The sequence below is a fragment of the Anolis sagrei genome, chromosome 2 (assembly GCF_037176765.1).
Source record: "Anolis sagrei isolate rAnoSag1 chromosome 2, rAnoSag1.mat, whole genome shotgun sequence".
Taxonomy (NCBI): domain Eukaryota; kingdom Metazoa; phylum Chordata; class Lepidosauria; order Squamata; family Dactyloidae; genus Anolis; species Anolis sagrei.
The window spans coordinates 26,307,928-26,334,817 of record NC_090022.1 but is presented as its reverse complement, the minus strand read 5'-3'; the positions used below and the strand labels follow the sequence as shown (position 1 = coordinate 26,334,817).

The 26,890-nt window shown below is 41.4% G+C and overlaps 1 protein-coding gene across 3 annotated transcripts in view; it reads right to left on the bottom strand.

The window, feature by feature from the left end:
* Positions 1–26,890, bottom strand: part of PLXNB1 (plexin B1) — a 248,373-nt gene that overhangs the window by 125,644 nt on the left and 95,839 nt on the right. For all 3 annotated transcript variants that reach the window (XM_060766551.2, XM_060766550.2, XM_060766552.2), the window contains exons 2-3: positions 11,742–11,791; positions 9,115–9,239 (exon numbers count right to left, since the gene is read on the bottom strand). The gene's annotated coding sequence lies outside the window, so the exon portion shown is untranslated. The remainder of the gene's footprint in view (positions 1–9,114; positions 9,240–11,741; positions 11,792–26,890) is intronic.

Sequence of the window (26,890 nt, the reverse complement as noted above, 5' to 3'; positions counted from 1 at the left end):
TGTCAAGAAAGAAAGTGAGGCCCCTTTCATACAGCTGAATAATATCCCAAATTATCTGCTTTTAGCTAGGATATATGGCAGTGTGGACTCAGATATTTCAGTTCAAAACAGATATTGTGGGTTATTCTGCCTTGATATTCTGGGTTATACGTATGACTGTGAGAAAGAGCCCTCAGTCAAAGTGAGGTAGCTTCTTCAGGCAGTAGGTTTTGGACAGCATTTTTATAGCTATTTACTTTGTTACTATTATGTTTTTTATGACCAGGAATAGAGAGAACTGCTTGTTGGATTTTTTGGCAGTAGCTGCTGCTCCACCTTTGGTAGGCAAAATGTCCTAGCCTCACCCATAGCACTGAAGGCAGAAATAGCCAGCTTTCCATCATGGCTAGATTTTTTTTTAATCCAAGAAATAAACCTTAATTTTGCCATTGTATATAGGGGGCACAATTTTATTACATCATTGTATATAATGAGATTGGAACATCTATGGATTTTGGTGCCCACATGGGTCCTGGATCAATGCTATATGGAATCATAAAAGGTGTAGTTTTACAAGCTCTTTAGCCTTCTCTGCCAAAACATCCCGGTGCCCCACAAAACTATAATTCTCAGGTTTTCCAAACTAATGAACTACAACATTTAAATGGTGTCAAACTTCATTAATTCTACAGTGTAAATGAGCCCACAGTTGGAATATGCTGCTCTCTCCCTGGAGCTAAGGGTTTGTATACATAGTTTCCTCCTTTCACTTTCATCACACAAATTCACCATGAGTATCTGGTTGAAGATCACTGGTGTGGTTCACAAGTAAGGGATCTGAATACTAGTCTTTCTGAGTTTGGCACTCTAACCACTGTGCCAGAGCTTTCCAATCGGTGTGTCACAACACTTTAACGTATCAGCTACAGTGTGTAGGTGTGTCGCGTGAGCGTGACAGGATTGGACAAAATGTATTGTAATGTATTTTTTATTTGGGGGCTTTTTGAGTCTTATCCACTGTGTTTTTCAGTGTTTTTATGAGTGATTGTCACTCGTTGACCTGATAGGTGTCTTGTGTCCAAATTTGGTGTCAATTCGCTCAGCGGTTTTTGAGTTATGTTAATCCCACAAACGAACATTACATTTTTATTTATATAGATAAGGGGTTGGTTGAACATGCAGTTTGCTAGGAACATTGAATTCCTGTGTCACCAAAAGTGTGTCACCAACATGAAATATTTGGAAAGCTCTGCACTGCACCATCCTACCTTTTCTAGTTGGCAGTGCAAAAGACGGATGATTGGCAATGTTAAGGAGAGTTCCTGCGATGTATCTCTCCCCACTCAACACCTCCCATGCAGCAGCTGAAAGAACAGTGTAGCCTTTGCACTTCCTTCCCACTTCCTTGCTGCTCATTTTGTCTAAGGCCCCTTCCACACAGCTGAATAAACTCCCACATTATCTGCTTTGAACTGAAATATATGGCAGTGTAGACTCAAGATAACCTGGTTAAAAGCAGATATTGTGGGATTTTCTACCTTGATATTCTGGGTTATATGGCTGTGTGGAAGGGCTCTAAGTGTCTGTCTTCCCTAAGTTAGTTACTGAAAATTGTGACTTTTAAAAAAAATTAGCTGAGACCCCATTTACACTGGGATCCCAGATTATCTGCTTTGAACTAGATTTTATTTATTTATTTATTTATTTATCTGAAACATTTATATATTCCGCCCTTCTCACCCCACAGGAGTCTCAGGGCGGAGCACTACATATATAGGGCAAACATTCAATGCCAGGACAGCAAACTATAAATATACACAAACATTAAAATCACTTATGTTGCTTTAAAATCAGTTGCTTAAAAACCATCTCAGGACATAATTCTATTATTGCCTCATTGCACTGCCCCAAAAGCTTGGTCCCACAGTGAGGTCTTCACAATCTTTCTGAAGGATAGGAAGGAGGGGGCTGATCTAATATTGCCAGGAAGGGAGTTCCATAACTGGGGGGCAACCACTGAGAAGGTCCTGTCTCTCATCCACACCAATTATGCCTGTGACAATGGTGGGACCAAGAGCAGGGCCTCCCCAAAAGATCTTAGTCTTCATGGTGGTTCATATAGGGAGACAGGTAAACTGCACTGAGGCTGTTTAGGGCTTTATAGGCCAAAGCCAGCACTTTGAATTGTGCCCGGTAGCAAACTGGCAGCCAGTGGAGCTGGTGTAACATGGGGGTTGTATACTCCCTGTATATGGCCCCAGTTATTAACCTGGCTGCCTCTTGTTGGACTATTTGAAGCTTCCAAACTGTCTTCAAAGGCAACCCCACGTAGAGCGCATTGCAGTAGTCTATCCTGGATGTAATGAGAGTGTGAACCACCATGACCAAGTATGGCTTCCCAAGGGCAGCATAAACTCACGTAATCAGGTTGAAAGCAGAAAATCTGGGATAAGATAATGGATTATATGGCAGTGTAGATCCCGCCTGAGACTATATCCCAGAATGTGATCCCAGATTATCTGGGAGTGTAGACTCATATAATACAGTTCAAAGCCGATCATCTGGGATCAGATCCTGGGTTACAGGGTAGTGTGAACCCAGTATGAGAAGAGGCAGCAGTCACTGAAGATGCGAAGAAATGGCTGATGAGCATGGCAACCACACTGTTACAGGCATTTCCAATAGAAATGGATTGAGATGTTGTTGAAAGAGAAAACAAGCCAGACTCTTCCAATTAAAGGAAAATAGTATGAAAATCTGACCTTTTGGCTTGAAGAGTTTTGCCCAGTGGCCTGCCTGTTGTGGTTGGCCTAGGTGGTTATTTTACTTTTATTTTAAACTCTCCTCCAACCGAGGGAGGCAATAAATGCTTTGCCATGAGTGTTTCCTGGTCAAAGCATGGCATTCACTTTGGGAAGGCAACATGCACCCCCAAAAATAACTAAGAGCTGTGCAATTTACTGAGTAATAAACCAGAGGCCTCCTCAGCTCAACTTGAACTCTTTCTTGTGTGTTTTTCCTACCACATCTGGTCTGGGTATATAATGACAGTGTGGCAATATTTTGTTTTCCTTTTTTTTTTTTGTCCCTGTGTTAAAACAAGAGCTCTGTGCCGCTCCAACTGGGCAAGGCAAGGAAGAAAAAAAGAGAGAACAAACCAAAATGTAGAATTGCCTAATTTAAGGGGATTATAGTGCTTTGCAAACGCAAACAGTAGACTGTTTCTTCTAGCTCTCTCATCAAGCTGTCTTCTGGGGGGTGTTTACCTTTTGGTTTCAAGGCTTTTGATGTACTAATTTGCCCACCCAGCCCAGGAAGCCCATCGTCTTTCTATTTTCCTCTGACCATTTTTAGCCTGACACATGAAATCTTTCTTCTGTGTTTGTAGCTCAACTAGTGTGGCCCAATGCAGAGAGAAGACACAACCACTAGCCACCATTTGTTGTCTTCATTTGGGAAAATGCTGAAACATATTATTATTATTATTATTATTATTATTATTATTATTATTATCTTAAAAAAAACCTTTATTTGTATACCGCTCTATCTCCCAAGGGGATTCAGGGTGGTCTCCAGCATGGTAAGCATTGCACTTACCGACATAAAAACATACAAAAACATTATAACCATATAAACATAGTACTGTATGACAATCACTCATATTTAAATTAAAACCAATCCGATACTCATTATATTAGGCAGCTCAGCTTCCAAGGGGCCTCGAAAACTAAGAGAAAATTTGTGATTTACTCTGCATAAGTTTAAGCCCTGCTCCTAAAGCAGTCGCTTGCATCTACAACTATGTTTTAATATGTAATTTTATAGATATATTAAACTATGTTTAACTATAATTTCCCATCAGAGTGGAAATCATCTATCAGACAGATGGCAAGCTATTTAACCTCAGCAGATGGAAAGCCAAAACCAAGGCCAGAACAACATCTGTTATAGAACTCCAATATGCCGAGGATAATGTAGTCTGTGCCCATTCAGAAGATGACCTACAAACCACTCTAAACATCTTTGGAGAAGCATATGAGAAGCTTGGCCTCTCATTGAACATCAAGAAAACCAAAGTGCTCTTCCAGCAGTCACCAGCCAACCCCTCTGCAATGCCAGAAATACAGTTTAATGGTGTAATATTAGAAAATGTTGACCATTTCCACTACCTTGGCAGCCACTTCTCCACAAAAGTCAATGTTGACACTGAAATACAACACCGCCTGAGCTCTGCGAGTGCAGCATTTTAGTGAATTGAACCAGAGAGTGTTGGAGAATTGGACATCCATAGGGAGACCAAGGTGCTTGTTTATAAAGCTATTATCCTCCCAACCCGGTTATACACCTATGAAATGTGGACTGTCTCCAGACATCACACTCAAATCCTGGAACAATTCCATCAGTATTGCCTCTGAAAAATCCTGCAAATCTCTTGGGAAGACAGGCAGACAAATATCAGCATGCTGGAAGAAGCAAAGACCACCAGCACTGAAGCAATGCTCCTATGCCATCAACTCCGCTGGAGTGGCCACAATGTCCAAATTCCTGACCACCGTCTCCCAAATATTTTATTTATTTATTTAGCAGTTTTGTATACCAGTCTTCTCACCTCCATCGAGGGACTCAGGCCGGTTTCCAACAACAATATTACAATCATTAAAAACATCATAAGCAGTTACTATACTCCCAACTCAAGAATGGGAAACGTAATGTTGATGGACAGGAAAAGAGATTAAAAGATGGGTTTAAAGCTAACCTTAAATACTGTAGCATAGACACTGATAACTGGGAAGCCTTGGCCCTTGAGCACTCTAACTGGAGGTCAGCTGTGACCAGCAGTGCTGTGGAATTCAAAGAGGCACGAATGGAGGGTGAAAGGGAGAAACATGCCAAGAGGAAGGCATGTCAAGCCAATCCTGACCAGGACTGCCTTCCACCTGGAAACCGATGCCCTCCCTGTGGAAGAATATGCAGGTCAAGAATAGGGCTCCACAGACACCTACATATCCACTGCAAAGACACTACACTTGGGAGGCCATCACAGTCAGACAATGAAAGATCGGCTAAGTAAGTATTTATGTTGCACCCCGTCTTGAGCTGAAAGGAGAGGCATTTAATAAAAACTATCATCCTCATCATCATCATCACCATCTTGGGAAGGAGAGGGGCTGGTGAAAGAGTATAACATTGCTTTGCTCATTATTTATTCATTGCAGATCTAAAAATAATGATTTAAAATGTCATTGGTTTTGGTTCAGAGTTTTTAAAATTAGGGTGCACCTTACATTTGATGGTGAAATCAAATCAGATTCCATGAAATCCAGTAATTTTATGGTAAGCCCCACAGATATCTTATAATGCAGGGCAGTATATAAATATTTGCGCACAAGCGAACAAACATTTTCACACAGCAAAGCAAAATATATTGTTCTTTTGCACTCAAGACTTCTTCCACAAGTGGGAAAACTCTATCAAATTATGACGAAGGGTGCTTCCAGACAGGCTGAAAATCCACATCAAAGGGTTTTAAAATCTCACTTTGCCATGGATACCCCACCCACTTCCACCAAAAAAAACCCATGCTTTCCCAGCAGTAGTGGTCTTTTGGTCTTTTGGGACTGAAAAACCAAGATGGCTATGTGGGTTGGACCTGGGAATCGCATGATGTGGTCCCTGGGTCCAATCCACACAGGGCCCACACTTGCAAGACCCGGATCTTACCTGAAGATCCAGATCTTACTAGGTATTTAATTAATTCAGAACATACTAGGGAAACCATATGTTTATTCTGAATTAATTAATTTTTACTGGAGGTGTCATTTGGACACCTCCTGTAAAAAAACCCCAGACAGGACCTGTCTGAACTGGCCCTAAATCTCTGGGTCTAGGGAGGGAAAGGCAGCTGTCCCTTCTTTAAAAGTGAAGATTATCACCTTTCCACCCTTCGCTGTACCCACCACAACTTCTTCTCTGATGTGTGCGTGAGTAAAAACACACAGGAATCCAATCTGTGAACAAAGGCCTGAGAAACACAAACATTTATGCCCCTTCGTTTCATCAGCTTCTGCTTGGCAGACTAAACAGTCCCGCTGCTTTTGCTTTTCCTTTGCACAGACACCCACTCTGATGTGTTTTGTCAGCTTCTCTCAACATGGCTTGCTCGAAGCTCAGCCACCTGATCTCCTAATAAATCACTAGATACATTCGTAGAAGAATGGAAACCTTCCTATCAATATATATCTGGGCAAGATAAAACATACTTTATGTACAGGTATAGAAAGATATACTGTTGGGACATTCATTTGTCAAATTAAAAGCAAGCAGAAGTGAGTAACTTGCTGGATATAAGGTGGAAGGAAACATGTTAACTATTGAAAAACTGACAAAAAGGAAGCAGGAAATCCTCTTTTAAAACTAACGTATTTATATATGTCTGTATTTCAGATTTATGTTTAGTCAGGGAAATAAGTTGGTGAAAGAAACTGTGCAGTTAGTTGCATAAACGTTGTTCTAGTTACACAGGCATGAGCAAACTTCGGGCCTCCAGGTGTTTTGGACTTCAACTCCCACAATTCCTAACAGCCTCTCTGGTGGTTAGATATGTGAGCAGAAAGAGAAAAGGGGAATTTTAGTGAGGAAAAGGCTGGAGGCAGGACCCAACACAGTATAAATGTCAGCAAACACAATGTAATAGTTTCAGTGTTGGACAAGGACTCAGGAGACCAAGGTTTGAAACCCTGCTCAGCCATGGAAACTTTCTGGGTGGCCTTCGGCAAGTCACACTCTCGCAGCCTTTAATGAAAAGCAATGGCAAACCCCTAAATAAAGCTTGCCAAGAAAAATCAGAATAATTGCTTGTTGTTGTTGTTGTTCATTCGTTCAGTTGTTTCCGACTCTTTGTGACCTCATGGACCAGTCCACGCCAGAGCTCCCTGTGGGTCATCACCACCCCCAGCTCCTTCAAGGTTAATCCAGTCACTTCAAGGATGCCATCCATTGATCTTGCCCTTGGTCGGCCCCTCTTCCTTTTTTCTTCCATTTTCCCCAGGATAATTGCCTTCTCTAAGCTTTCCTTTCTTCTCATGATGTGGCCAAAATACTTCATCTTGGCCTCTACTATTCTTCCCTCCAATGAACAGTCAGGCTTTATTTTTTGAAGTATGGACTGGTTGGAACTTCTCACTGTCCAGGGCACTCTCAGCACTTTCCCCCAACACCACAGTTCAGTATCTTCCTTCGCTCAGCCTTCCCTATGGTCCAGCTCTCACATCCGTAGATGACTACGGGGAATACCATTACTTTGACTATGCAGATCTTTGTTGCCAGTGTGAGGTCTCTACTCTTCACTATTTTATCAAGATTGGTCATTGCTCTCCTCCCAAGAAGTAGGCGTCTTCTGAATTCCTGGCTGCAGTCTGTGTCTGCAGTAATCTTTGCACCTAGAAATATAAAGTCTGTTACTGCCTCCACGTTTTCTCCCTCTATTTCCCAGTTGTCAATAATTTTTGTTGCCATAATCTTAGGTTTTTTATGTTTAACTGCAACCCAGCTTTTGTGCTTTCTTCTTTCACCTTGATTAGAAGGCTCCTCAGCTCCTCCTCGCTTTCGGCCATCAAAGTGGTATCATCTGCATATCTAAGGTTGTTAATGTTTCTTCCAGCAATTTTCACCCAAGCCTTACATTCCTCAAGCTCTGCACATCGCATGATGTGTTCCGCATATAAGTTGAATAGGTTGAATAGTTGAATTATTGCTTACACCTCACCAACTACTAGTATGTACTTCTTCATAGAGTTTATAACTAAAAGAATTCAACTCCCATGTACTTCACCCTTCCCCTGGTTTTGAGAGCACTAAACTTCTTTTTACCATGCACTCACTATGGCCATACTTCCTTAGTTTTAAGAAAACAGTAGTAGTTTTGGGTTGCTGTGAGTTTCTCTCCTGATGTTTCACCCACATCTATGACAGGCATCCTCAGAGGTTGTGAGGTCTCGTGCCATAGATGTGGGTGAAACGTCAGGAGAGAATGTTTCTGGAACATGGCCATACAACCCGGAAAACTCACAGCAACCCAGTGATTCTGGCTATGAAAGCCTTTGACAACACAGTGGCATTTTCTGTTGTTTTGGACCACCATCTCGGAAATGATTAAAGCTTCTGTTGTTCAGATAATCTGAGTAATGCAAAGCGCCACGGCCAAAACAAAATTTCCATTGTGAAGTGTGGATTGTAGCAAGTGCTTGCACAGAAGTCATGACTACTGGACCCAGCTGCATCCTGAATTCCCGTTCAACTTCCTATCTGGTCTCCTTAAGGAAGCAGGAAAGGGCTCCTGATCAGCAGCTGCTTCCAATCTGTAGGTCGTATGTGTTTCTTAAAGCACGGCTCTATTTATCTTAGATTAGTTGTCTCATCTACTGTAGATTTGGACAGTGGCTTGATACTCAAGGGGACTGGCATCTTCAGTAGTTGTGTCAACATCTCAAGATGTCAGGGGACTTCAACTCCCAGAATCCCTCACAACTGACTCTAGTTTCTGAGAGTAGTGGGAGTTGTAGTTCAATAACATGCTAACTACAGTTGTGAATTTCCATAAGCCATGCTATATGGGACTATTTTGAATTGTTGCCCACACCGCCTGGCCTGTACCATGTTGGTGTGAGTAGAACTAAACAATAAACATTTCATTTAGGTTAGGGCAGATTGGTCAAAGTGTTACGATTGCTTTCAAAGGGCTGTTGAGTCCATGGTTGGAGCATCCATGGATTCAGGGGGGCAAATATAATTTTTTTACATAGCGGTTGGTACTTTTTACTTTTTACCCGATTTGGATCCCCTGATGTTACTGAAGTACAACTCTCAGCATGTTTGATGAGTAGTAACTGAATGCAGAAATGAAGTACTAGCTTACTGTATGTAAAAAGACAAAAACCAGAAAATCAGTTTTTCCCATTGGAAGGAGCAAAACATTATCTTTCTAGGAAAGATTTGGGATAGTTATTTGTAGACTGTGGACATAGCAAATATAATGTATATTTTTATATTAAATATAAATATTATATGAGGTGACCAGCTTTCTGTCCCATTTAATGCTAGTCTGAGTCCATCTCTCCTGGCACAGGACAAACTTACCTGACTGCTATAGGCAAGGTTGCATATGAGTCCACACTCTATGCAATGGCAGGAGTAAGAGGCCTTCTGGTGAATTGCTAAGAGCTCCAGCCAGAAATCTGCAGAACACCTGGAATTCAGGCAACCTTTAAAAATAAACAAAAAAACTGGCTTTAGTTTCATACAAGCAAAGGTGATCAGTATATACTGCACATTTCCCCAACCTGCTGCCTTCCACAGGTGCTGCATGATGCTTATGCCATTCACAGCCGGCACTATCAAGTCAAAAGCATAACTCGTGACTCTGATGTATAGTTCTAGCTTGCTTGGAGGGAAAAACCAAGAGTCGTATCCCACCCCATCTTCTGGTTCACAGCAATAAACCAGTCAATAACTACATGCAAAGAACAAGTAGCTTGCTTAACCACTCTTGCTTGCAAGAGAAGCCAAAAGGGAGTAACTGAATAGCATGTACCAGCATGCTGGGTTTTTCACCATAAGCCAGAGTTTCCTGGAACCATGGTTTGTCATTAGCTCTGAACCATCCCAGTGATCCCCTTCCCTATCTTTTCCTGCAATTAAGTTTTATCATATACATGTAAGTGTATGTGATGTACACGTCCATACAAATTACACATTCCGAACAGGACATTTAAGTCAAAATTTGGAGTATCTCAGCTTGCATTGCAATTAAAACACACACACACACTTTCATTGTGGTTAGCTACATCAAACTGGAGAATGCATGAGATATAAGCAAGGAAAGAAGAGGAGGTGATTGTTTTAGTTCCTTACCAAGACTAACTTTTAATAAGTGTATTTAGAACTGAAATTTAAGAAAGCACTTCTGGCTCATGATGACCTGAGCAAATGTAGATGTGTATTTAACTTGACAGATTAAACTGACGGCATATAGAAAGTATTTCGCCTCTGACTTATTCATGCTGTAAATATGCACATGTACAGTGTGACCTAACATGTATAGCAGGCATGGGCAAATTTTCTAACTTGGGGGCCACATGGAGGGCTGGAGAGGGGTGGGGCAGGCCAGGAGGGAGGGGGCTCTCCCCAATTCCCCACACTGTCCTTTCCTTTCCTCCCCTTCCTCTTCTCTTTTGGAGGCAGAAAGTGAAGGAAAGACAGGAAACGTATGGATCCCAAAAGGATTGGCCTTGGTCAGGATGAGATGGTGGATGGGAGAAAAAAAGTGTATCCATTAGACCCCGTATTGTCTACTCCTGATATATAATCCTAGAATCCTACAGCAGGACGAGACCCCCAAGCGTCATCCAGTCCAACCCCCTGCCATGCAGGAAGGCACAATCAAAGCATTCCCAATAGACAGCCTTTGCAGAAAAGAGAAGGAAACTCCACCACATTCCAAGGAAGTCTATGCCTCTCTCCAGGAAGTTCTTCCTGATTTTTTTTCCAGTCAAATCTCTTTCCCTGCCATTTGAGCCCATTGCTCCCTTGTGCCGTGGTCTCCAGAGCAGCAAAAAAATCAGTCTCCCCTCTCTCTGGTCCCCTCTCTGGGACACCCTTGAAAATCTTGAAAGATGATTCTCATGTTCCATCTCAACCATCTCTTCTCCCAGCTAAACATCCCTCAGGAGGAAAGGAAGAAGGAAAAAGAGAAAGAAATAAGAGAAAAATGAAAGGAAGGAAGGAAGGAAGGAAGGAAGGGAAGAAAGAGCGAAGGAAAGAAAGACAAAAGGAAAGAGAGGAAGGAGAAGGGGGGGGAAGGAAGGAAGGAAGGAAGAGAGGAAGGGAAGGATGGAAGGAAAGAAAGAAGGAAGGGAAGGATGGTGTGAGAGAGGAGGGCCTGAGAAGCATCTAGCCCCTGGGCCTGGGTTTCCCCATAGCTGATGTATCATTTATTTAGACATGTATACAGGCAGTCCCCAAGTTATAAACAAGATAAGTTATGTAGGTTTGTTCTTAAGTTGAATTTGTATGTTAAGTTGGAACAGGTGCATTTTTAAAGTGTAACTCCAGTCAAAAATATATATGTTTTAGTTTTGGATAGCATAGAGAAGGGTTAACACCTCTTTGATGTGTGTTTGTAGTCTGTGCCCCTGTTCAGAAGATTTCACCTCACTCTCTGTCCCTGTGATAATTGGATTTTGAAAAATGTGGCTTATTGTGGAAACAAGCTTCAGTGGAGACAACTTTTTAACATGAGAACTCTTTCAGGAATTAATTTCACTTCTAAGGGGTAGATTTCCTTCACTTCCTGTTATCTCACCCCATTCTTAACTATGAGTCATTTGTAAGTCAGATGTCTGTAACTTGAGGACTGCTGGTACAAGGACAAATGACAATGAGACCGCATCCGTCATCACACTCAGAGGCAGAAGGCCACCCTACGGGATGCCAAAAGGCATTATGGGGCAATCAACTGTGAAGTTAATGTATATTTGCATTTCTCCTAATCATTAGTGCTAAGCTAAGGCAGAAGTCCTAAATTCATATAGAAACAGAATGTATTTTAGCCTCTTGCATTTTCAAAGTCTAAAACTGGGGCTGCAACTCAAGGAAGCTATGTGGAGCCAATCCTACACCAGACCCTTACATTCCTTGTGTATCTGAACTATATTTTGTTCTATCATGGTATAACATTGGATCCTGACGTTTCTATTTTAACTTACCATTTGGACTGCTTGGACTTCATTTCTCTTCTCAGTCAATGCACTTCAAGCTGTAAAAAACAATCAGATCACAAAACCTCAATACATGAAATATAAAGGCAATGTGTTACTGTCTTAAGAAAATAAATCTAGTTTGACTACAGGATTAGGGCTTGACTGTTTCAGCAGAGTGCAGGAAACTGTTTCTTTCAAATGAATAACTAGAGCACTTTAAAAAAAAAAAGTTCGGTGTATTTACATAGTGCTTAATATAATTAAATCCCTGTTAATAGTTTACATTTTTTTCATGTCAGGAGTGACTTGAGAGAAACTGCAAGTCGCTTCTGGTGTGAGAGAATTGGCTGTCTGTAAGGACATTGCCCAGGGGATCCCTGGATGTTTTGATGTTTTACCATCCTTGTGGCAGGCTTTTCTCCTGTCCCCGCATGGGGAGCTGGAGCTAACAGAGGGAGCTCATCCACACTGTCCCTGGATTCGAACCTCCAACCTGTCGGTCTTACTACAATGCGATATGTGAAAGACCTATGGTCTAAGCATTGAATAAACTACTACAATGCGATCTGAGCCCTGCCACATGCACAATGGAGGACCTTCTCACAGCGACACTAGAGGCACTCCAAGTGGCCAGCTTCTGGTCAAAGGAAATTTAGTATAATGCCAAGTTTGAACTTTGTGTTTTTTTATACATTATAACTATAGTCTCAATTTGCTTCTGACACAATAAATAAATAGTGCTGGAGCTGAAGCTTTAATTTCACTCCGTACTGCATCTAAAGTGAATTTATATCCATGAAAACCCATGCTAAAATAAAAACCAGGTCCTCTACGCTCTTTGATTTCAACCCCTCTCTTCCTCCTTTTCATGCTCCAGAAACTAAAATGACTATTTGCAAACTATTGCAATGGAAAACACCTGATATTTATCAGAAGTCAAATTCCATTAAGAATAAAAGGTCTAACAAATTCCTCATTTGCTTTGCGGCATTGATTGGAAAATAGAAGAGACAACAAGTGAATTGATTTGGATCTCATCCTAAGATAAGACCCAACTAGAAATCATCCCAAAGTGGACTAATCAATGGAAGAGTTTTGTATTATGCCCAATGTTCTTCAAAACCTTGAAAAACAAAGTAGATGGTGGAACAATTTACTCAGATGATGGCACTTATTAAATTTTCAGATGGCACCCAAAGTAAAAGGTAGCTAATAACCCAGAGGAGAGAATGAGAATTCAAAATCAATTTAACAAATTGGAGATGCAGCTAACAAAATGTATTTCAAAGACTAGAAATGGAAAGAAAATACCACATCTACAAATAAATGATGGGTAACATTTAGTGTACTGTCGAAGGCTTTCATTGCCCATTGTATGCTAATCAAGGTGGTCAGTTGAAACATTCACACCTAGCTCCAGCAGACAAGAGTCCTTTGTCCCACCCTGGTCATTCCACAGATATATAAACCCTTTTTCCTAGTTCCATCAGACCTCACTACCTCTGAGGATGCTTGCCATAGATGCAGGCAAAACGTCAGGAGGGTATGCCTCTAGACCATGGCCATACAGCCCGAAAAAACCTACAACAACCCAGTAACATTTAGCTTGACAAAGTGCATGTGAAAAAAATCTTGGTATCTTAGTAGACCACAATGGTGTGATATAGTATCCGAAAAAGCCAATGCACTGACATAAGTATAATGCCCAGATAAAAGTAACAACAGAACCACACTGTTCGGTTTTGGTCAGACTTCACTTAGAATACAGTGTCCAGTTATCTGCCCCACTATTCAAAAAGAACATTGGAACTTTGGAAATGTGTCCAGAGAAGTTCAACCAAGATACAAAATGTGGGGAAACCAAGTCCTATGAGAAATGGCTTAGAGAGCTGGGCATGTTTAGTTTGGAGAAGAAGACAAAGTGGTAACACGATAGCCGTCTTTAAATATCTGAAGGAATGTGGTGCTTCTTTTATGCTACTCCAGAGACTAGAACACAATGGATTCAAATTACAAGAACAGAGATTCCATCGAAACATTAGGGAGAACATTTTTACACTTTTGAGTTTTTCAACAATGGAATAGTCTGTCTTGGACTCCTTCTTTGGAAGTTTTTAAATAGAGGTTGGATGGCCATCACTCTCAAATGTTGTGGCTGTGTATTCTTGCATGGCTGCTAGTTAGATTAGATCGCCCTTGCAATCCTTTCTAATACTTGAGATTCCATGAATCAATGCAAATGGAACAAGAGAATTCATCACTACAAATCAAAGGAGGACTACATAAATATGTTGTTAAGAGGAAACAAAAACTCAGTGTAATCCTGTCTCAAATTCTGTGCAGAAACATATCCCCAAGGGGATGCCATATCTGAGAGACTTCCTATTTGTGATGGTACATCAGAGCATTTTACTGGTTGCAAGACAATCAATAAGGCATCTTGTAAAGATCGCAGGGATGAACTAGTCATTCACAGAGGGGGTAATCTGCTAAGTAACCTGATCTCAAGGTATTTAGGCCTAAGTGTGTCAACAACAGAACTTTGAACATAGTCCCGCTAGTTAATCGGCAGCCATAGAGCAATGTCAATAATGCCTGCACTCACACAACACCTTGAAGGAGAGGTCAAGATCAAAATGGAAGAAATGGGCAAAAGACCAAGAAATAACTAACAAATTAACTCTAGCTGGCTAGCTCTCTCACTTTTCCTCACACCTGCCAAGAACCAAAGCTCTCCAGGAGACCCTTGGCCATTCTTCTGAAGTTCCCAAAACCGGTGCTCCTCTCTTGATCATGTCACTACCTGTTCATTTTCTTGTCATCTCTGAGGGCACTTCCAGACAGCATCAAAATGCATTTTTAAAAAGTGGGTTTAAAAATCCTGGGACCTGTCAGCAAGTACAGACGCAAACCTGTCAGTCTCGGAAAATGACTCTCCATCAACCTCACACTTTCCTTTGAAGCGGATTTCACAAGTTCGCAGGATGGATAGGGGATGGGGGGCATCTGTGCTGACTTCCCCAAAATGTCATTTAGCCACACACTCCTTTTATCCTGGTTTCCTCCAAGTTTTTAGACATGTGTAGAGGGGCCCTGAGCATGCAAGCTGGGAGCAAAGGTAAAAGGTAAAGGTAGTTTCCCTCTCCCTTTGCATGGTTTGATACAGAAGGATAGGGCATGTTTCTCTTGTGAAGAAATCCTGGCAAGAAAACCCACAATGACTTGAAGGTGCACACAAAAACAGCAGCAAGCCAAGCCTGAACGTTCACTCGAAGCCAAGGTGACTAAACTGAGGCTGTTGTATCTTGGACATATACTGAGACAATGCGACTCGCCATAAAAGATTACAATGCTTGGGAAAGTGGATGACAGTAGCAAAAGAGGGAGAGCACAATACTGGCCAGCTGACTCAATCAAGAAAGCTACCGCCCTGGAGAATTTATTATGAGGGCTCGTGGAGGGCTTTCATGGTGACACTATATGTCAAAGCCAACTTGATGACAGGTAACAATAAACAACTACCAGTGAGATGCTGAACCTGGTCAAATTCATGGGAGATGAAGCACATGGATGCAGACTGTAATCTCCATAACTGAAATTATCTTCTGATTATGGATTATGATTTGGATTATAGCTCAGTATCAAGAGAAAGAATTGAAACAAAGTACAGTAGAGTTTCACTTATCCAACCTTCACTCATCCAAAGTTCTGTATTATTCAACGCAGTCTGCCTCCTGTCCGGATCCACATCTGTTTCAATACATTGCAATTTTTTAGTGCTAAATTTGTAAATACAGTAATTACTACATATGGTTACTGTATATTGAACTGCTTTTTCTGTCAATTTGTTGTAAAACATGATGTTTTGGTGCTTCATTTGTAAAACATAACAAATTAATTAATTTGTTAATTTGTAAAATAACATAATTAGACATTTAAAAGGCTTTCCCTTAATCCCTCCTTATTAACCAATATTTTCACTTATCCAATATCCTGCTGGACCATTTATGTTGGATACACAAGACTTTACTGTAAATAGATAAGTAAATATGGCTCTGAAAGATCAATATTTGAATCCCTACTCAATCAGTATTTATTACTGTTCAGGTTAGGGATTGCTTTTATGATGTTGTGTTGTGTTCTTGTGATGTGTTTATTTTATTTCTGATATTTTGATGTTATTTTTGATTTGATTTTATTGTGTCATGTTTTAATCTGTGTTTTTCAGGGCTTTGTAAGCTGCCTCGAGTCCCTTTGTGGAGATGGAGGCAGGGTATAAAATAAAGTTGCTGTTATTATTATAATATATTATTATAAATCACGCTATTTCCAGTTAGATTAGCTCACTGTAGTGGTTTGAGCTCTGGTTAGCCTATTATTCTATTACTCTTAGTCTAAGAAACTGGCAAAGTCAGATCTCTTCTGGACAAACTGTGCCAAGAAAACCCTGAGATAGAGTTGCTATATGTCAGAAATAACTTGTGAAATCACACGACAACAAGGTCAACACCAAAATAATTCCCATAGAATGAATTGATTTACTGCCGTTGGACAGGTCATTCAAAACTTGGGAACACTACTAATTCTCAGCAAACTTGTCATTGTTTTTCTTTTTTAAAATACTTTGAAGGAGCCTTAGGACCCATTCAAGGACAAGCAAATAGCTTTGTAGTTCTTCAGACCCATCCACAAGAGCCTTAAGCTACTTACTTCTATTATTTTAAAATAAAATATGCATGCTGCATCTGACTGTGTGATACACACTCCTGGTCTGGGATACAGAATATTCTCTTTCATACAGATTGTCTTGTCATTTACCTTCATTGCCCACAATAGAGCCTGAGGCACACCACTTGAGCCAGGAGTTAATGCCTCTTCCACCCTTTAATGAAGCCTAAATCTCTGTAACTATGAAAGTAACTTAAACATTGACAGTTGTAATGTGACTCATCCTTCAGTTTGGGGACTAAATACAGTATGACTGCAAGGGATACATTTCTGGACTTTGGGTGTTAACATGAAATGGGAGAATAGAAACTCTGTGGAAATTGTATTGCTAAAGGCTTTCGTGTCCAGAATCACTGGGTTGTTGTAGGTCTTTCAGGCTGTATGGCCATGTCCTTGAAGCATTTTCTCCTGACGTTTCACCTGCATCTTGTCACAATGTCAGGGCTTTGCCTTTACAGAGGCAGAGATGAACCAAACAAAAACACAGTTTGTATAAAACAATTTAATTAAAACAGCACTTACTTTCTGGCTGTTTTAATAGTCCAAAATGTAAAACATAAAGATTGCACTCAGCCACAAAATATAAAACAAAAACAGCAAACACTGTTGCAGGTTCAAGATAACTCCATAGTCAAAAGGTCCAGTCCAGTAGTCAAACACCAAGAGTTCAGTAAACAAAGTCCAGGGATCAAGAGTCTATACCATAGTCAAAAGCCAGTCCAAAGGTTCAGAAGACAGGTCAGGACACCGAAAATCCACAAACCTGGGGGAAAACCAGCACCAACTGCACCTACCACCAAGATTAAAAAAAAAAAACTTTTCTCCCAAAGATCAGTCCTAAGGCTTGCTCCTTATATCCAGAAACACCCAGCTGCAAACCATCTCTTGCATACCTCCACCCATAATTGCTTTCACCCATGAACTCTTACTTACAGATTACTCATCCCTTTAGAACAAAGACTTACATTAACCCTTCCATCACCAACTGCTAGGCCTACCACCATCAACTGCAGAACATGATACATGACACATCTATGGCAGGTATTCTCAGAGGTTATGAGGTCTCACAACCTCACAAACTCCGAGGAGATTGTGAGACCTCTGAGGATGCTTGCCATAGATGTAGGTGAAATGCCAGGAGAGAATGCTTCTAGAACATGGCCATACAGCCCAAAAAACCTACAACAACCCTGTGGAAATTAATGACTTCCAAGCCCCTTCCACACAGACCTAAAAATCTGATACAAACCCTGTATTTAAAATGCCAGTTTCCATCAGATTTGCAGCCAAATAGCCAGAAATACACCCTCCCCGAGATCAACCCATAGAGTTTCACCACCAGCCCCCAGTTTAACCATTAAATTTACCTTAGAAGCCTGCTTCTGTTTGTAGCCCTCTCTGGTAAGTTTAATGGAGAAATGGGAGGCTGGAAGGAGAGGGTGGCACAGCCATCCCACTCCCTCCGGCTACCAGAGCCCAAAGATACATTTTAACTTGGAGCAAACATGGAAATCCAGGTTTACTCTGGATTAAACTGGATTAGTTTGAGGCATTATTTGGATGCCACAGGCTAATCTGAAAAGAAAAAAAACTCTTGGGTTTTGGGCCTGTATGGATTGGTCCCCAGTGCACATATATACAATAGAGTCGCACTGGAAAACCTAGAAAATTCCCAGAGATAATATGTCTCTAGTATTTCTAGGTCCTTTAGGAGCCAAGGCGGTGCAATGGTTAAAGGCTTGTGCCAGCTGGACTGCTGACCTGAAGGTTTGGTTGCTGACCTGAAAGTTGCCGGTTTGAATCCGTGGGATGGGATGAGCTCCCATCTGTCAGCTCGAGCTTGCAGGCACATGAGAGAAACCTCCCAGCAAGATGATAACACATCCAGGTGTCCCCTGGGCAATGTCTCTGTAGATGGCCAGAAGCGACTTGCAATACGTTCTCAAGTCGCTTCTGACACGATTTTTTAAATTGTGATTCATATAATGTGGCCATGTAGAAGCAGCCCAAGACTGACTATTACCTAGTGTGTTTCCATGGCTGGGTAGAAATCCAAACCCAGATATCCAGAGTCATGGTGCAGTGTTGACCACTGGGTAGCAATCCCAGCAATGGTCAGAAACAAGTTTTTTGCAAAGCTGTGCCAGATCCTACTGTAAAGATGGGTAAGTCTATCTTTTGCAAAGTTGCACTTAGCCCAGATAAACTAGCGAAATAACAAAGTGTTGTATATTTTCTTTGCCAGTATCAAATCCTGGCTTTTTTTCTCCTCCATCTTTCCAAGCAAACAGGAAGGATTCTCCTCTCTCTCTTCTCTGCACCAGCCGAGAGGATTTTGTTGGCATGGTGACTTGGGCCCTGGTTCCCTTTTCACTAACAAGAATAAAAATGTTTTGTTCTCATTAAGGAAAAAAGGAGCTGCATTCCTGATTGGTGAGTAATGTCTCTTCCCCTGAGTTAATCTCCTAGAAAGCTGTCACAGCCTGGAACTGTTTCCAGTTCAACCCACTCTCTCCACCAACTTCAACGGGACTCTCTCTAGTTACTATTTAAGAGGAGTCTTGCCAAGGTCAGGCTTTGCTTTCCCACACCAGTTTCATGCCAGGCTGCCAAAAGAGATGAGTAAAAGGTCTTCAGGCTGCCCAAAAGGGGCATGGGAGCACCAAAGCAGGGAACATTCAGCCCTCCAAATTCTTTGACTATCAGCCCCCCAAAACTCTCTCTAATGTGGCAAATGAAAAAGGAGCCAATGCTCAATCCGCCAGCAACCAAACCAACAGGTGATTTTTCCCCCCAACTTCTATAGAAAAGTTTGGAAGATTTTTTTTAAGCTGCAGCTTCAGAATTTCACAGTCATTGGGAGATTCTAGTGGCCCTTTCACACTAAACACTTATGCCACTACAATTCCATTGCAAACTGTCAGAACAACATCCTATGAATCCTGGAACTGGCAGTTAGGAAGCTGCATTTAGAATTCTCAGTCCAAGTATAGCATTAGTTAGACCCATTCTTAATAGTAACTCACAAGCAACTACATTTAATAATAAAAAACAACAACAATGCAATTAAAACCAGGATCGAAAATCAACTGATAATCCAAAATGCAGACTGCGCAAAGAAGCCGATGAAACCATTGATCATATCCTCAGCTGCTGCAAGAAAATTGCACAGACAGACTACAAACAGAGGCACAACTCTGTGGTCCAAATGATTCATTGGAACTTATGTCACAAGTACCACCTGTCTGTAGTAAAGAACTGGTGGGATCATAAACCTGCAAAGGTAGTTGAAAATGAACACCCCAAAATACTGTGGGACTTTCGAATCCAGACTGACAAAGTTTCAGAACACAATACACCAGACATCACGATTGTGGAAAATAAAAAGTTGGGATTATTGATGTTGAATTGACAAAAAACAACAGGAAAAACTCAGCTGTTATCAAGACCTCAAAATTGAACTCCAAAGGCTCTGGCATAAACCAGTATAGGTGGTGCCAGTGGTAATTGGCACACTGGGTGCCATGCCAAAATACTTCAGCTGGTATTTGGAAACAATAAATATTGACAAAATCATGATCTGTCAACTGCAAAATGCCACCTTACTTGGATCTGCGTGCATCATTCGAAAATATATCACACAGTCCTAAATGCTTAGGAAGTGTTTGGCTTGTGATTTTGTGATATGAAATCCAGCATATGGATCTTGTTTGCTGTGACATACAGTGCTTTTGTGTCAATAATAATAATAATAATAATAATAATGCCTGACTGCTCACTGGAGAAAAGGATAGTTGAGGCAAAGATGAAGTACTCATGAGAAGACAGGAGAAGATAACAATGCTGGGGAAAATTGAAGGAAAAATGGAGAGGGGCCGACAAAGGGCAAGATGGATGGATGGTATCCTTGAAGTGACTGGGGGTGGCCAGAGAGAGCTCTGGCGTGAGCTGGTCCATTAGATCATGAAGAGTCAGAAGCGACTGACTGAATAAACAATAACAACCACCATGCCCATGGGTACTGGCTTACTACTTATTCTACTGCTTCTTTTTTTTCCTCTTTCTCCTCCTCCTAGCCCACCTTTATCTCAGGAACCAATACCTAAAACATTGCACAAGCTTTAAAAACTGTCTACTGTACAAAAAAGTACTTTCTCAAACTGTTCCTCTCCATTTTCTTTATTTTTTATGACAGTTTTATAAGCCAGTTTTGTTTCATATGTTTTTCCTAGGGATAAAACCTTTTTACATCACCTAGCACACTCAAGATCTATCACAAACTCCATTATTATTATTATTATTATTATTATTATTATTATTTATACCCTAATTTATCTCTCCAAAGGGGACTCAAATATCTTGCAAAGGATATGGAGGGCATGTTCAAGGAGACAAGGAGTTTACGAAAAGCACCAGCATGCACATGCATTGAAAGTGTCTCACACTATGCACCCAATATTATTTTGTGGATGCATTAATAGTGAGATGGAAATTCAGAGTTAAAAACGTGTAGCTGATATTTGCAGTAGTGGGCATCAAATAAGAATAAATACAAAAGGAAAGTAACCCTTTCTTCATTGTTTAATTCCCATTGTAACTAAAATAACTTCCCTTTCTTATCGTGGATGTATCTATACTGCCAAATTAGTGCTGTTTGACACCACATTAACTGCAATAGTTTTGTGTGATGTTCACCTTTCTCTATCAGAGAACTCTTGTGCCACAACAAACTACAAATCCCAAGATTTCATAGGATGGAGCCATGGTAATGAAAGTGGTCTCAAACTGCCATCATTCTGCTGTGTGAATGGCCTCTAAGAACCATGTAATACTTTAAAGACTAACTAAACAGAAGCTTTCACAGATGATATTCCATATTTTCAGATAGGTAAAGGATATACAGAATTCCAGATGTCTATGCAATACACATTATTCTGAATAGGATCAAAGAGGACAATTAAACACCACGAACATTGGCAGTCTTCATCATTGCTATAGAGGGCATGGGAAAGTTACATTTGTGAGACTACAACTCCCATAATCTTGTGTGCTTGTTGGAGAGTTCTGGGAAATATAGCCCTTCCCCTCCAAAAACATTTTTCTCAAGGACTGTTGCTGCCAATTTTACTGCATCAACTATAATCTTTTCGACAGACCTTTGCATCTGAACACCGAAGTGGTAACTTTAGTAATGGTAAGGAAAATAATCTCCTTGGAAGCTTCCCATTATCTTTCTATTACTGACCGGCTCACTAGGGATTCTCCATCCATCCTCCAAAGAACCTCAAAAGTTCAAAAATGTATCACGTTCTGAAGAGCTTATGTGATACAGTCTTCAAGAGAGCCAGATTGCTTTGTGATGCCCTTGGATTTGATCTAGCAAGCTCAGCCTTTGCAGAGCTTATCTTGATCGGCAGTCGCATTCCATAGCAAACTTGAATAAACACTCAGCATATTGCAGTGCAACAAAATTAATATGACATTGCAAGTTGTGCTTGTATCCTTAATTTATCTACAGAGCAGGTAAGGACTGTACAGTTCTCCATGTGTTGTTGAACTACAATCCCCAGCAGCCCTTACCAAAAGAGCTAGCCATTAGTTTGGAGTATCATGAAGACATGAATCCTTCTGTATTTGCTCCTTCTATCAGCTTTCTCCAACCTGGTCTTCACCAGACTTTTTGGACTCCAACTTACACCATTCCTACACCTTGTGTTGGCCACATTATAGGTCAGTGGTTCTCAACCTTCCTAATGCCGTGACCCCTTAATACAGTTCAGCATGTTGTGATGACCCCCCAAGCATAAAACTATTTCTGCTGCTACATCATAACTGTAATTTTGCTACTGTTATGAACCATAATGTAAATATATGTTAGGCAGGATGTATTTTCATTCACTGGATTAAATTTGGCACAAATAACCAATATGCCCAAATTTGAATACTGGAGGGATTGGGGAGGGGGATTGATTTTATTATTTGGGAGTTGTAGTTGCTGGTATTTATAGTTCACCTACAATCAAAGAGAATTCTGAACTCCACCGACAATGGAATTGAACCAAACCTGGCACACAGAATTCCCATGACCAACAGAAAATACTGGAAGGGGTTGGCGAGCAATGACCTTGAGTTCACCTACATCCAGAGAGCACTGTGGACTCAAGCAATGATAGATCCAGACCAAACTTGTCACAAGTACGCAATGTGCCCAAATGTGAACACACTGGTGGAGTTTGGAGAAAATAGACTTTGACATTTGGGAGTTGTAGTTACTGGGATTTATAGTTCACCTACAAATAAAAGATATCTGAACCCCACCAACGATAGAATTGGGCCAAACTTTCCACACAGAACCCCCATGACCAACAGAAAATACTGTGTTTTCTTATGGTCTTTGGTGACCTCTCTGGCACCCCATCATGACCCCCCCAGTGGTCCTGATCCCCAGGGTGAGAAATGCTGTTATAGGTGGTGATGAGAGTCTAAAGGTGCATTAATATTGACGAATTAATGTAATTCGACATTACTTTAACTGCCATGGCTCAATATTATGGAATTATGGGAGTTATGGTTTTACAATGTCTCTAGCCCAGGCATGGGCAAACTTCGGCCCTCCAGGTGTTTTGGACTTCAACTCCAAGAATTTCTACCAGCTGTTAGAAAGTCCAAAACACCTGGAGGGCCAAAGTTTGCCAATGTCTGCTCTAGCCTTCTCTGCCAAAGACTGCTGGTACCTCAAAATTATCACACATTGAGCCATGACAGTAAAGGGGGGGGGGGGTTCAAACGGTATTAATCTGACAGTTTAGATCAGGGGGCCTCAAACTAAGGCCCGGGGGCTGGATACGGCCCTCCAAGGTTAGTTACCCGGCCCTCGCTCAGGGTCAACCTATATCTGAAATGACTTGAAAGCACACAACAACAACAACAATCCTATCTCATGAGCCAAAAGCAGGCCCACACTTCCCATTGAACCACTAATAAGTTTATATTTGTTAAAATTGTTCATTTGAATTATTGTATTGTTTTTAAGTGCTTTTTTCAACTACAAATAAGATATGTGCAGTGTGCATAGGAATTCATTCATGTTTTTTTTTTTCAAATTATCATCCGGCCCTCCAACAGTTTGAGGGATTGTGACCTGGCCCTCTGTTTAAAAAGTCCGAGGACCCCTGGTTTAGATGCACCCTAATATACCTGGGGTTGGGGGTGGCTGTCTTCCATCTTGCCTCTGATTCTTAGGATGATGCTTTTTTTGTAATCACAACTACAATGAACTTATCATCCCAGGAAAGGTCATCTGTGCTGTACAAACATAGATCATGACCACATCAATGTAACTTTAACTGCAAGAGAAAGACTGTCACCAGGGAATCCCAGAAATTGCAGTTTGGCAAGATTACTGAGAAATCCTTATCATTGGGAATCACCAGCATTTCCCACCCCAGACTTCCAATTGCTGTGGAGTCTTGAGAAAGGGAAGGAGCATGAGTTCAAAAGTCATTTGGAGCAAAGACATATCTTTGAGCGGAACTAAAATTAGCTCTTCCCACACCCATGCAAACAACCAGAAGAATAATAGAATCCTAGAGCTTGAGATAAACTCAAGGCTGATTTAGTCCAATCCCTTTCTGCTTTGCAGAAATACACAATCAAAGTACTCTCAAATGATGGCCATCCAGCCTCTATTTTAAAACCTCCAGACAAGGAAATTCCAATATGTCCCAAAGCAGCATATTCCACTGAGGAACATCTCTTACTGTCAGGAAGTTCTTCCCAATGTTTAGGTAGAATCTCTTCTCTTGGAGTTTGAACCAACTGCTCTGTATCAGTCTCTGGATCAGCAGTAAACAAGCTTGCCCACTCCTCAATGTGACATCCTTTAAAATATTTAAAGATGGCTATCCATTTTCCCTCTTAATCTTCTCATTCTTCCGAATGAAGCAGAGAGTGTTTGAGGACTAGGACATCTGTAGGGATGCCAAGATGCTTGCTTAGAAAGCCACTGTCCTCCCAACTCATCTATATGCCTGTGAAACGTGGACTGTCTACAGACGTCATACGCAACTCTTGGAATAATCCATCAGTGCTGCCTCCAAGAAATCCTGCAAATGTCTTGGGAAGACAGGTGGACAAATGTTAGCATGTTGGAAGAAGCAAAGACCGCCAGCATTGAAGAGACACTCCTCCGCCACATTGTCCAAATGCCTGATCACCGTCTCCCAAAGCAGTTACTCTACTCCAAACTCAAGAATGGAAAATGGAAGGTTGGTGGGCAGAAAAAGAGATTTAAAGGTGGGCTTAAAGCCAACCTCAAAAACTGTGGCATAGACATCAAGAACTGGGAAGCCCTGGCCCTTGAGTGCTCTAACTGGAGATCAGCTGTGGCCAGCAGTGCTGCAGAATTTAAAGAGGCACGAATGGAGGGTGAAAGGTAGAAATGTGCCAAGAGGAAGGCACATCAAGACAACCTTGACCGGGTCCACCTCCCATCTGGAAACCAATGTCCTCACTGTGGAAGAACATGCGGATCAAGAATAGGGCTCCACAGCCACTACGCACCCACTGCCAAGACACATCTGGAAGACAATAATCCTCGAGCTACAAGGCATCGCCTAAGTAAAATTATCTTCTCGAAGATAAACATACCCAGCTCCTGAAGCCGCTCCTCATAGGCCTTGGAGAAGATCTACAGCCTGAACTTTCCCTCCTCTTTTTGTGCCCAGAGAGAATGTGCTTTGCATGTCCCTCCAGCAAACAGTTTCTGCTCTTAGAGTGCTGCTGATCCTCTGGCTAGCAGACGAGCCCTTGAAACCATCTGTGATATGAGCAATTAGCACAGATGCCAAGAGGAGATAGTTCCCCCAACTGACAACACGGGCAAGTTATTTCCAGTGGAGAAGGAGTGGAGTTCCACTAGGCCCAGGCAGGCATTTCACACCCTGGCAGCCAGCTTGCTCTCTGCCTCCGGGTAGGAAGTTCCTCTTCTGCAGCTCTCCCGACAGCAGTTTACCCTCCCAGAGACAAAGGGCCTTCTCAGAAAACACCTCACTCAAGGGAGGAGGCTGCAAACCCCTTGGCTAACAAGCTCAGCCCACTGTCCATTAGTTCAGCTCTCTCCCAGTCCATTGAACATAGAGGAATAGGCTACAGTGAGATGATTTCTACTTCCAAAGCAAGGTAGCTTGCATAAAGAATCAATGAAAATCTAACAATAAAATCTTAAAACTAATTAAAAGCTATCACACCAAAACAGCAGTTTGGGTCCCCAGATGTTATTGAATAACAACTTCCATCACTTTTGTTTATCTGCCATGCAGACAGGGGATAATGGGAATTGCAGCCCAACAGCACTTATGGTGCTGAGATTGGGTAAAGGTTTAAGGACATTTTAAAGTCAGACATCATATCCACAAGTCTTGTATCTAATTGCAAACCCCTCTCTCCTGACTAAACAGAACAATCTGCAGCCTTCCTGTTACTGGCTCACAACTCCCATCAGCTCTAGTCCTGATGTCTAATGATGAAGAATACAGAAGTTGTAGTCCAGCATCTGGATGAGGATCACATAAAATGACATGGAGAGCCAGATTCAGCCTGTGGGCCTAGGGTTTCATACACGTGGTATGATTATGGGGGCTATCTGGAAATTAAGGTTACAAGGCAAGTAGCTCTCATGGGGAATTTTCACAGGGGAAGCTGGTATAGCCATGTAATGGGAAGCCAGCGGAAGTGAACGAGCAGTGCCAGGCGTCAGTAGCACATCGACTGGCATTGTGGGGGAGGTTAGAGATGAGCGTCCTCATTCTGTTTCCCTCCAAGTGCAAAGTTTGTGCTGTAATACGCTACCTAAATGCTAAAGGCATGAATGCTGCTGTGATTCATAGTGAAATCATTTCAGTTTATGGAGAGGACATAATGTCAAGACAGAATGTGACAAAATGGGTATGGAATATATTGTGACACCATGGAGAAACTTTGCAGAGCCATCAAAAACAAACATCGTGGGATGTTGACAGTGGGAGTCTGTCTGCTTCATGACAATGCACGTCTACACACTGTTCATGCAACACAAGAGTTGTTGACTTCATTTGGTTGGGATGTTTTAAGCCACCCCTCTCACAGCCCTGATCTTGCACCCTGTGACTATCATCTGTTCACTAAATTGAAGGAACACCTGGGTGGAAAACACTTTTTTTGACAACAAAGAAGTGAAGATCAAAGTGACAAACTGGCTGAAAAAGGTGGAGGGAAACTTCTATGACACACACATCAAAAACGCATCCCACGGATGACAAAATGTATTGAACTGAATGGTGATTATGTGGAAAAATAATGTAATACTTATGCTACAATCCATGTAAGTTTTATTAAAATATTTATTATTTGTATTTAAAAAAATCTTGTAATCTTTCTCTCTGGATAAC